Raw genomic sequence first — 13,144 nt, 5'->3', positions numbered from 1 at the left:
TGGAAACACATGATAACACATGACAACAAATGGTAACACATGTTAACACATGGTAACACCTGATAACACACATGGTAACATATGTTAACAAATGTTAATACATGATAACATATGGTAACACGTGGTAACACGCATGATAACGCATGATAACAAATGGTAACACATGGTAACAAATGATGACAGATGGAAAAATGATAACACAGATGGTAAGACATGATAACACACATGGTAACACATGTTAACACATGGTAACACATGATGACAAATGGAAATACATGATAACAGATGGCAACACATGATAACACACGTGGTAACACATGATAACACATGGTAACACATGATAACACACATGGTAACACATGTTAAAACATGGTAATGCATGATAACACATGGTAACACGTGGTAACATATGATAACTGACATAGTAACACATGCAAACACATGGTAACACATGATGACATGGCAACACACGCGAACATGATAACACATTGGCAACACATGATAACACATGGTAACACGTGGTAACACATGGTAACACATTGTACCACACGATAACAAACATTATAACACATGATAACACAGATGGTTACACATGATAACATGGTAACACATGATAACACAGGGTAACACATGGTAACCCATGGTACCATGTGGTAACATATGGTCACCCATGGTACCAAGTGGTAACAAATGGTAACACATGGTAACACGGTAACGCCTGATAACACTCATGGAAACAGGTGGTAACACATGTTAACAGACATTGTAAAACATGATAACATGGTAACACATGATAACACGTGGTAACACATGATAACACACATGGCAACACATGATAACACATGATAACACGTGGTAACACATTGTACCACACGATAACAAACACGATAACACATGATAGCACAGATGGTAACACATGGTAACAGATGGTAACAATGGTAACACATGATTACACATGGTAACACATGGAAACACATGATAACACATGACAACAAATGGTAACACATGTTAACACATGGTAACACCTGATAACACACATGGCAACATATGTTAACAAATGTTAATACATGATAACATATGGTAACACATGGTAACACGCATGATAACGCATGATAACAAATGGTAACACGTGGTAACAAATGATGACAGATGGAAACATGATAACACAGATGGTAAGACATGATAACACACATGGTAACACATGTTAACACATGGTAATACATGATAACACATGGTAACACGCGGTAACATGGTCAAAAATGATAACACGTGGTAACACATGATAACAGACATGGTAAGAAAATAACATGTTTACACATGGTAACACATAGTATCACATGGTAAAATGGTAATACATGATGACACGTCGTAACACAGTATCACATGGTACCATGTGGTAACATATGGTAACCCATGGGACCAAGTGGTAACAAATGGTAACACATGGTAACACATGGTAACATGGTAACGCCTGATAACACTCATAGTAACACTTGGCAACACATGTTAACAGACATGGTAAAACATGATAACACATGGTAACACATAATAACACGCATGGTAACACATGATAACAGACATGGTAAGACTATAACATGTTTACACATGGTAACACACAGTATCACATGGTAACATGGTAACACATTATAAAACACATGGTAACACAGTATCACATGGTACCATGTGGTAACATGGTCAAAAATGATAACACGTGGTAACACATGATAACAGACATGGTAAGAAAATAACATGTTTACACATGGTAACGCATAGTATCACATGGTAAAATGGTAATACATGATGACACGTGGTAATACGTGATAACACGCATTGTAACACATGATAACAGACATGGTAAGACTATAACACATGTTTACACATGGTAACACAGTATCACATGGTAACATGGTAACACATTATAAAACACATGGTAACACAGTATCACATGGTAACACATGATAATACACATGGTAGCACGTGTTCACACATTGTAACACATGATAACACATGGTAACACATGATAACAGACATGGTAACACATGGTAACACGTGATAACACGTGTTAACACATGGTAACACACGATAACAAATGATAACACACGGTAACACGTTGTACCACACGATAACACATGGTAACACGGTAACGCCTGATAACACATGGTAAGGCATAATAACACGTGGTTACACATGATAACACATGGTAAACATGATAACACATGGTAACACGTGGTAACATGGTAACACGTGATAACACGTGGTCACACATGATAACAGACATGGTAACACATGAAAACATGGTAACACATGGTAACAAATGATGACAGATGGAAACATGATAACACAGATGGTAGCACATGATAACATGGTAACACATGATAACACAGGGTAACACATGGTAACCCATGGTACCATGTGGTAACATATGGTAACCCATGGTACCAAGTGGTAAGAAATGGTAACACATGGTCACACATGGTAACACGGTAACGCCTGATAACACTCATGGTAACACGTGGTAACACATGTTAACAGACATGGTAAAACATGATAACACATGGTAACACATGATAATACGCATGGTAACACATGATAACACAGATGGGACCACGTGATAACAGACATGGTAACACATGATAACAAATGGTAAGACATAAAAACACATGGTTACACATGATAACACATGATAAGAAATGATAACATGTTGTAACACATGAAAACAGATATGGTAACACATGATAACACGTGGTAACACATGATAACACACATCGTAACACATGTTAACATTGTAAGACATGATAAAACATGGTAACACGTTAAAACACATGGTAACACATGTTAACACATGGTAATACATGATAACACATGATAACACGTGGTAACACATGATAACAGTCATGGTAAGAAAATAACATGTTTACACATGGTAACACATAGTATCACACGGTAAAATGGTAATACATGATGACACGTGGTAATACGTGATAACACGCATTGTAACATGATAACAGACATGGTAAGACTATAACACATGTTTACACATGGTAGCACACAGTATCACATGGTAACACATTATAAAACACATGGTAACACAGTATCACATGGTAACACATGATAAAACACATGGTAACACATGATAACACCTTGTAATGCATGATAACACATGATAACACATGATAACACGTGGTAACACATGGTAACACACGATAACAATTGATAACACACGGAAACACATTGTACCACACGATAACACACATGATAACATGGTAACGCATGATAACACATGGTATCACATGGAAACACATTATAACACATGGTAACACATGGTAACCCATGGTACCACGTGGTAACACATGGTAACACATGATAACACATGGTAACACATGGTAACGCATGGTACCACGTGGTAACACATGGTAACACGGTAACGCCTGACAACAATCATGGTAACACGTGGAAACACATGATAACACATGGTAACACGTGTTAAAACATGATAACAGACATGGTGAAACATGATAACACATGGTAACACATGATAACACGCATGGTAACACGATAACACATGGTAAGACATAATAACACATGGTTACACATGATAACACATGGTAAAAAATGATAACATGTTGTGGCACATGATAACAGAAATGGGAAGACATGTTAACACATGGTAACAGATGATAATACATGGTAACACGTTATAACAGATGTGAACACATGATAACACATGGTAAACATGATAACACACATGGTAACACATGATAACACGCATGGTAACACATGGTATCACATGGTAACATGGCAACACATGATAACACGCATGATAACGCATGGTAACACATGGTAACACATGGTAACACATGGTAACACATGGTGACAAATGGAAATACATGATAACAGATGGTAACACATGATAACACACGTGGTAACACATGATAACACATGGTAACACATGATAACACACATGGTAACACATGTTAAAACATGGTAATACATGATAACACATGGCAACACATGATAACACACATGGTAACACATGATAACACACGTGGTAACACATGATAACACATGGTAACACATGATAACACACATGGTAACACATGTTAAAACATGGTAATACATGATAACACATGGCAACACGTGGCAACATATGATAACTGACATGGTAACACATGCTAACACATGGTAACACATGATGACATGGCAACACACGCTAACATGATAACACAGATGGCAACACATGATAACACATGGTAAAAAATGACAACACAGATGGTAACACATGATAACACGTGGTAACAAGTGGTAAAACATGGTAACACATTGTATCACACGATAACAAACACGATAACACGTGATAACACGTGGTCACACATGATAACAGACATGGTAACACATGATAACACAGGTTAACACATTGTATCACACGATAACAAACACGATAACACATGAAAACATGGTAACACATAGTAACAAATGATGACAGATGGAAACATGATAACACAGATGGTAACACATGATAACACAGATGGTAACACATGATAACATGGTAACACATGATAACACAGGGTAACACATGATAACATGTGGTAACACGTGGTAACACGTGATAACAGACATGGTAACACATGATAACAAAGATGGTAACACATGATAACATGGTAACACATGATAACACATGGTAACACATGGTAACACATGGTTACACATGATAACACATGGTAAAAAATGATAACATGTTGTGGCACATGATAACAGAAATGGGAAGACATGTTAACACATGGTAACAGATGATAATACATGGTAACACGTTATAACAGATGTGAACACATGATAACACATGGTAAACATGATAACACACATGGTAACACATGATAACACATGGTAACACATGGTATCACATGGTAACATGGCAACACATGATAACACGCATGATAACGCATGGTAACACATGGTAACACATGGTAACACATGGTAAAACATGGTGACAAATGGAAATACATGATAACAGATGGTAACACATGATAACACACGTGGTAACACATGATAACACATGGTAACACATGATAACACACATGGTAACACATGTTAAAACATGGTAATACATGATAACACATGGCAACACGTGGCAACATATGATAACTGACATGGTAACACATGCTAACACATGGTAACACATGATGACATGGCAACACACGCTAACATGATAACACAGATGGCAACACATGATAACACATGGTAAAAAATGATAACACAGATGGTAACACATGATAACACGTGGTAACAAGTGGTAAAACATGGTAACACATTGTATCACACGATAACAAACACGATAACACGTGATAACACGTGGTCACACATGATAACAGACATGGTAACACATGATAACACAGGTTAACACATTGTATCACACGATAACAAACACGATAACACATGAAAACATGGTAACACATGGTAACAAATGATGACAGATGGAAACATGATAACACAGATGGTAACACATGATAACACAGATGGTAACACATGATACCATGGTAACACATGATAACACAGGGTAACACATGATAACATGTGGTAACACGTGGTAACACGTGATAACAGACATGGTAACACATGATAACAAAGATGGTAACACATGATAACACGTGGTAACACGTGGTAACACATGGTAACACATTGTACCACACGATAACAAACACGATAACACACGATAACACAGATGGTAACACATGGTAACACATGATAACACATGGTAACACATGGTAACACATGGTAACACATGATAACACGCATGGTAACACATGATAACACAGATGGGACCACGTGATAACAGACATGGTAACACATGACAACACATGGTAAGACATAAAAACACATGGTTACACATGATAACACATGATAAGAAATGATAACATGTTGCAACACATGAAAACAGATATGGTAACACATGATAGCACATTGTAACACATGATAACACACATCGTAACACATGTTAACATTGTAAGACATGATAACACATGGTAACACATGGTAAAACCTGATAACACATGGTAACAGATGGTTACAGGTGGAAACACATGATAACACACGGTAACATATGTTGACACATCGTATAACAGATGAGACCACGTGATAACAGACATGGTAACACATGATAACACATGGTAACACATGGTAACAAATGATGACAGATGGAAACATGATAACACAGATGGTAAAACATGATAACACACATAGTAATACATGATAACACATGGTAACACGTGGTAACATGGTAACACGTAAAAACACATGGTAACACATGGTAACACACATGGTAACATATGTTACCAAATGTTAATACATGATAACACATGGAAACACATGATAACACATGGTAACATATGTTGACACATCGTATAACAGATGGGACCACGTGATAACAGACATGGTAACACATGATAACACATATGTTACTGTTTTCTATATTCTATTCTATTCTATTATTTTATTATTTTATTTCTATTATTATCTTGTTGCTTCTGTATGCTGCTGTAGTGAAACAATTTCACCGCGGGGATTAATAAAGTAAATACCAACCTTACCTACCTATGCTAACACGTGTTAACATATGACAACAGACATGGTAACACTTGATAACACATGGTAACACATGGTAACAAATGATGACAGATGGAAACATGATAACACAGATGGTAAGACATGATAACACACATGGTAATACATGATAACACATGGTAACACGTGGTAACATGGTAACACGTTAAAACACATGGTAACACATGGTAACATGATAACACACATGGTAACATATGTTATCAAATGTTAATACATGATAAAACATGGTAACACATGGAAACACATGATAACACATGACAACAAATGGTAACACATGTTAACACATGGTAACACCTGATAACACACATGGCAACATATGTTAACAAATGTTAATACATGATAACATATGGTAACACATGGTAACACGCATGATAACGCATGATAACAAATGGTAACGCATGGTAACAAATGATGACAGATGGAAACATGATAACACAGATGGTAAGACATGATAACACACATGGTAACACATGTTAACACCTGGTAATACATGATAACACACATGGTAACACATGTTAACACATGGTAATACATGATAACACGTGATAACACGTGGTAACACATGATAGCAGACATGGTAAGAAAATAACATGTTTACACATGGTAACACATAGTATCACACGGTAAAATGGTAATACATGATGACACGTGGTAACACTTGATAACACAAATGGTAACACATGATAACATGGTAAAACGTGATAACATGGTAACACATGTTCACACATTGTAACACATGATAACACATGGTAACACATGATAACAGACATGGTAACACATGGTAACACGTGATAACACGTGGTAACACATGGTAACACACGATAACAAATGATAACACACGGTAACACGTTGTACCACACGAAATCACATGGTAACACGGTAACGCCTGATAACACATGGTAAGGCATAATAACACGTGGTTACACATGATAACACATGGTAAACATGATAACACATGGTAACACGTGGTAACATGGTAACACGTGATAACACGTGGTCACACATGATAACAGACATGGTAACACATGATAACATGGTAACACATGGTAACAAATGATGACAGATGGAAACATGATAACACAGATGGTAAGACATGATAACACACATGGTAATACATGATAACACATGGTAACACGTGGTAACATGGTAACACATGATAACATGTGGTAACACGTGGTAACACGTGATAACAGACATGGTAACACATGATAAGACATGTTTTTGTTTTCTATATTCTATTCTATTCTATTATTTTATTATTTTATTTCTATTATTATCTTGTTGCTTCTGTATGCTGCTGTAGTGAAACAATTTCACCGCGGGGATTAATAAAGTAAATACCAACCTTACCTACCGATGTTAACACGTGTTAACATATGATAACAGACATGGTAACACTTGATAACAAATGGTAACACATGGTAACAAATGATGACAGATGGAAACATGATAACACAGATGGTAACACGTTAAAACATGGTAATACATGATAACACATGGTAACACGTGGTAACATGGTAACACATGATAACACGTGATAACAAACATGGAAACACATGTTAACTCATGGTAACAAATAAATGATGACAGATGGAAACATGATAACACAGATGGTAAGACATGATAAGACACATGGTAATACATGATAACACATGGTAACACGTGGGAAAATGGTAACACGTTAAAACACATGGTAACACATGGTACCATGATAACACACATGGTAACAAATGTTAGCAAATGTTAATACATGATAACACATGGTAACACAGGATAACACACATGGTAACACATGATAACACATGGTAACACATGATAACAGACATGATAACACATGGTAACACATGGAAACACATGATAACACGTGACAACAAATGGTAACACATGTTAACACAAGGTAACACCTGATAACACACATGGTAACATATGTTAAGGAATGTTAATACATAATAACATGTGGTAACACATGGTAACACGCATGATAACGCATGATAACAAATGGTAACACATGGAAACAAATGATGACAGATGGAAACATGATAACACAGATGGTAAGACATGATAACACACATGGTAACACATGTTAACACATGGTAATACATGATAACACACGTGGTAACACATGTTAACACATGGTAATACATGATAACACATGGTAACACGTGGTAACATGGTCAAAAATGATAACACGTGGTAACACATGATAACAGACATGGTAAGAAAATAACATGTTTACACATGGTAACACATAGTATCACATGGTAAAATGGTAATACATGATGACACGTGGTAACACAGTATCACATGGTACCATGTGGTAACATATGGTAACCCATGGGACCAAGTGGTAACATATGGTAACACATGGTAACACGCATGATAACGCATGATAACAAATGGTAACGCATGGTAACAAATGATGACAGATGGAAACATGATAACACAGATGGTAAGACATGATAACACACATGGTAACACATGTTAACACCTGGTAATACATGATAACACACATGGTAACACATGTTAACACATGGTAATACATGATAACACGTGATAACACGTGGTAACACATGATAACAGACATGGTAAGAAAATAACATGTTTACACATGGTAACACATAGTATCACACGGTAAAATGGTAATACGTGATGACACGTGGTAACACTTGATAACACAAATGGTAACACATGATAACATGGTAAAACGTGATAACATGGTAACACATGTTCACACATTGTAACACATGATAACACATGGTAACACATGATAACAGACATGGTAACACATGGTAACACGTGATAACACGTGGTAAGACATGGTAACACACGATAACAAATGATAACACACGGTAACACGTTGTACCACACGAAATCACATGGTAACACGGTAACGCCTGATAACAAATGGTAAGGCATAATAACACGTGGTTACACATGATAACACATGGTAAACATGATAACACATGGTAACACGTGGTAACATGGTAACACGTGATAACACGTGGTCACACATGATAACAGACATGGTAACACATGATAACATGGTAACACATGGTAACAAATGATGACAGATGGAAACATGATAACACAGATGGTAAGACATGATAACACACATGGTAATACATGATAACACATGGTAACACGTGGTAACATGGTAACACATGATAACGTGGTAACACGTGGTAACACGTGATAACAGACATGGTAACACATGATAAGACATGTTTTTGTTTTCTATATTCTATTCTATTCTATTATTTTATTATTTTATTTCTATTATTATCTTGTTGCTTCTGTATGCTGCTGTAGTGAAACAATTTCACCGCGGGGATTAATAAAGTAAATACCAACCTTACCTACCGATGTTAACACGTGTTAACATATGATAACAGACATGGTAACACTTGATAACAAATGGTAACACATGGTAACAAATGATGACAGATGGAAACATGATAACACAGATGGTAACACGTTAAAACATGGTAATACATGATAACACATGGTAACACGTGGTAACATGGTAACACATGATAACACGTGATAACAGACATGGAAACACATGTTAACTCATGGTAACAAATGAATGATGACAGATGGAAACATGATAACACAGATGGTAAGACATGATAAGACACATGGTAATACATGATAACACATGGTAACACGTGGGAAAATGGTAACACGTTAAAACACATGGTAACACATGGTACCATGATAACACACATGGTAACAAATGTTAGCAAATGTTAATACATGATAACACATGGTAACACAGGATAACACACATGGTAACACATGATAACACATGGTAACACATGATAACAGACATGATAACACATGGTAACACATGGAAACACATGATAACACGTGACAACAAATGGTAACACATGTTAACACAAGGTAACACCTGATAACACACATGGTAACATATGTTAAGGAATGTTAATACATAATAACATGTGGTAACACATGGTAACACGCATGATAACGCATGATAACAAATGGTAACACATGGAAACAAATGATGACAGATGGAAACATGATAACACAGATGGTAAGACATGATAACACACATGGTAACACATGTTAACACATGGTAATACATGATAACACACGTGGTAACACATGTTAACACATGGTAATACATGATAACACATGGTAACACGTGGTAACATGGTCAAAAATGATAACACGTGGTAACACATGATAACAGACATGGTAAGAAAATAACATGTTTACACATGGTAACACATAGTATCACATGGTAAAATGGTAATACATGATGACACGTGGTAACACAGTATCACATGGTACCATGTGGTAACATATGGTAACCCATGGGACCAAGTGGTAACATATGGTAACACATGGTAACACGCATGATAACGCATGATAACAAATGGTAACGCATGGTAACAAATGATGACAGATGGAAACATGATAACACAGATGGTAAGACATGATAACACACATGGTAACACATGTTAACACCTGGTAATAAATGATAACACACATGGTAACACATGTTAACACATGGTAATACATGATAACACGTGATAACACGTGGTAACACATGATAACAGACATGGTAAGAAAATAACCTGTTTACACATGGTAACACATAGTATCACACGGTAAAATGGTAATACATGATGACACGTGGTAACACTTGATAACACAAATGGTAACACATGATAACATGGTAAAACGTGATAACATGATAACACATGGTAACACATGATAACAGACATGGTAACACATGGTAACACGTGATAACACATGATAACACGTGGTAACACATGGTAACACACGATAACAAATGATAACACACGGTAACACGTTGTACCACACGAAATCACATGGTAACACGGTAACGCCTGATAACACATGGTAAGGCATAATAACACGTGGTTACACATGATAACACATGGTAAACATGATAACACATGGTAACACGTGGTAACATGGTAACACGTGATAACACGTGGTCACACATGATAACAGACATGGTAACACATGATAACATGGTAACACATGGTAACAAATGATGACAGATGGAAACATGATAACACAGATGGTAAGACATGATAACACACATGGTAATACATGATAACACATGGTAACACTTGGTAACATGGTAACAAATGATAACATGTGGTAACACGTGGTAACACGTGATAACAGACATGGTAACACATGATAAGACATGTTTTTGTTTTCTATATTCTATTCTATTCTATTATTTTATTATTTTATTTCTATTATTATCTTGTTGCTTCTGTATGCTGCTGTAGTGAAACAATTTCACCGCGGGGATTAATAAAGTAAATACCAACCTTACCTACCGATGTTAACACGTGTTAACATATGATAACAGACATGGTAACACTTGATAACAAATGGTAACACATGGTAACAAATGATGACAGATGGAAACATGATAACACAGATGGTAACACATGTTAAAACATGGTAATACATGATAACACATGGTAACACGTGGTAACATGGTAACATGATAACACGTGATAACAGACATGGAAACACATGTTAACTCATGGTAACAAATAAATGATGACAGATGGAAACATGATAACACAGATGGTAAGACATGATAAGACACATGGTAATACATGATAACACATGGTAACACGTGGGAAAATGGTAACACGTTAAAACACATGGTAACACATGGTACCATGATAACACACATGGTAACAAATGTTAGCAAATGTTAATACATGATAACACATGGTAACACAGGATAACACACATGGTAACACATGATAACACATGGTAACACATGATAACAGACATGATAACACATGGTAACACATGGTAACACATGGTAAAACCTGATAACACATGGTAACAGATGGTAACAGGTGGAAACACATGATAACACATGGTAACATATGTTGACACATCGTAAAACAGATGGGACCACGTGATAACAGACATGGTAACACTTGATAACATATGGTAACACATGGTAACAAATGATGACAGATGGAAACATGATAACACAGATGGTAAGACATGATAACACACATGGTAATACATGATAACACGTGGTAACACGTGGTAACACGTGATAACAGACATGGAAACACATGTTAACACATGGTAACAAATGATGACAGATGGAAACATGATAACACAGATGGTAAGACATGATAACACACATGGTAATACATGATAACACATGGTAACACGTGGTAACATGGTAACACGTTAAAACACATGGTAACACATGATAACAGACATGATAACACATGGTAACACGTGATAACAGACATGATTACACATGGTAACACATGGAAACACATGATAACACATGACAACAAATGGTAACACATGTTAACACATGGTAACACCTGATAACACACATGGCAACATATGTTAACAAATGTTAATACATGATAACATATGGTAACACATGGTAACACGCATGATAACAAATGGTAACACGTGGTAACAAATGATGACAGATGGAAACATGATAACACAGATGGTAAGACATGAT

Source organism: Embiotoca jacksoni, unplaced genomic scaffold, assembly GCF_022577435.1.
Source record: "Embiotoca jacksoni isolate LCO1_2020_lvr unplaced genomic scaffold, fEmbJac1.0.p SCAF_115, whole genome shotgun sequence".
Classification (NCBI taxonomy): domain Eukaryota; kingdom Metazoa; phylum Chordata; class Actinopteri; family Embiotocidae; genus Embiotoca; species Embiotoca jacksoni.
This window is presented reverse-complemented; position numbering follows the sequence as displayed.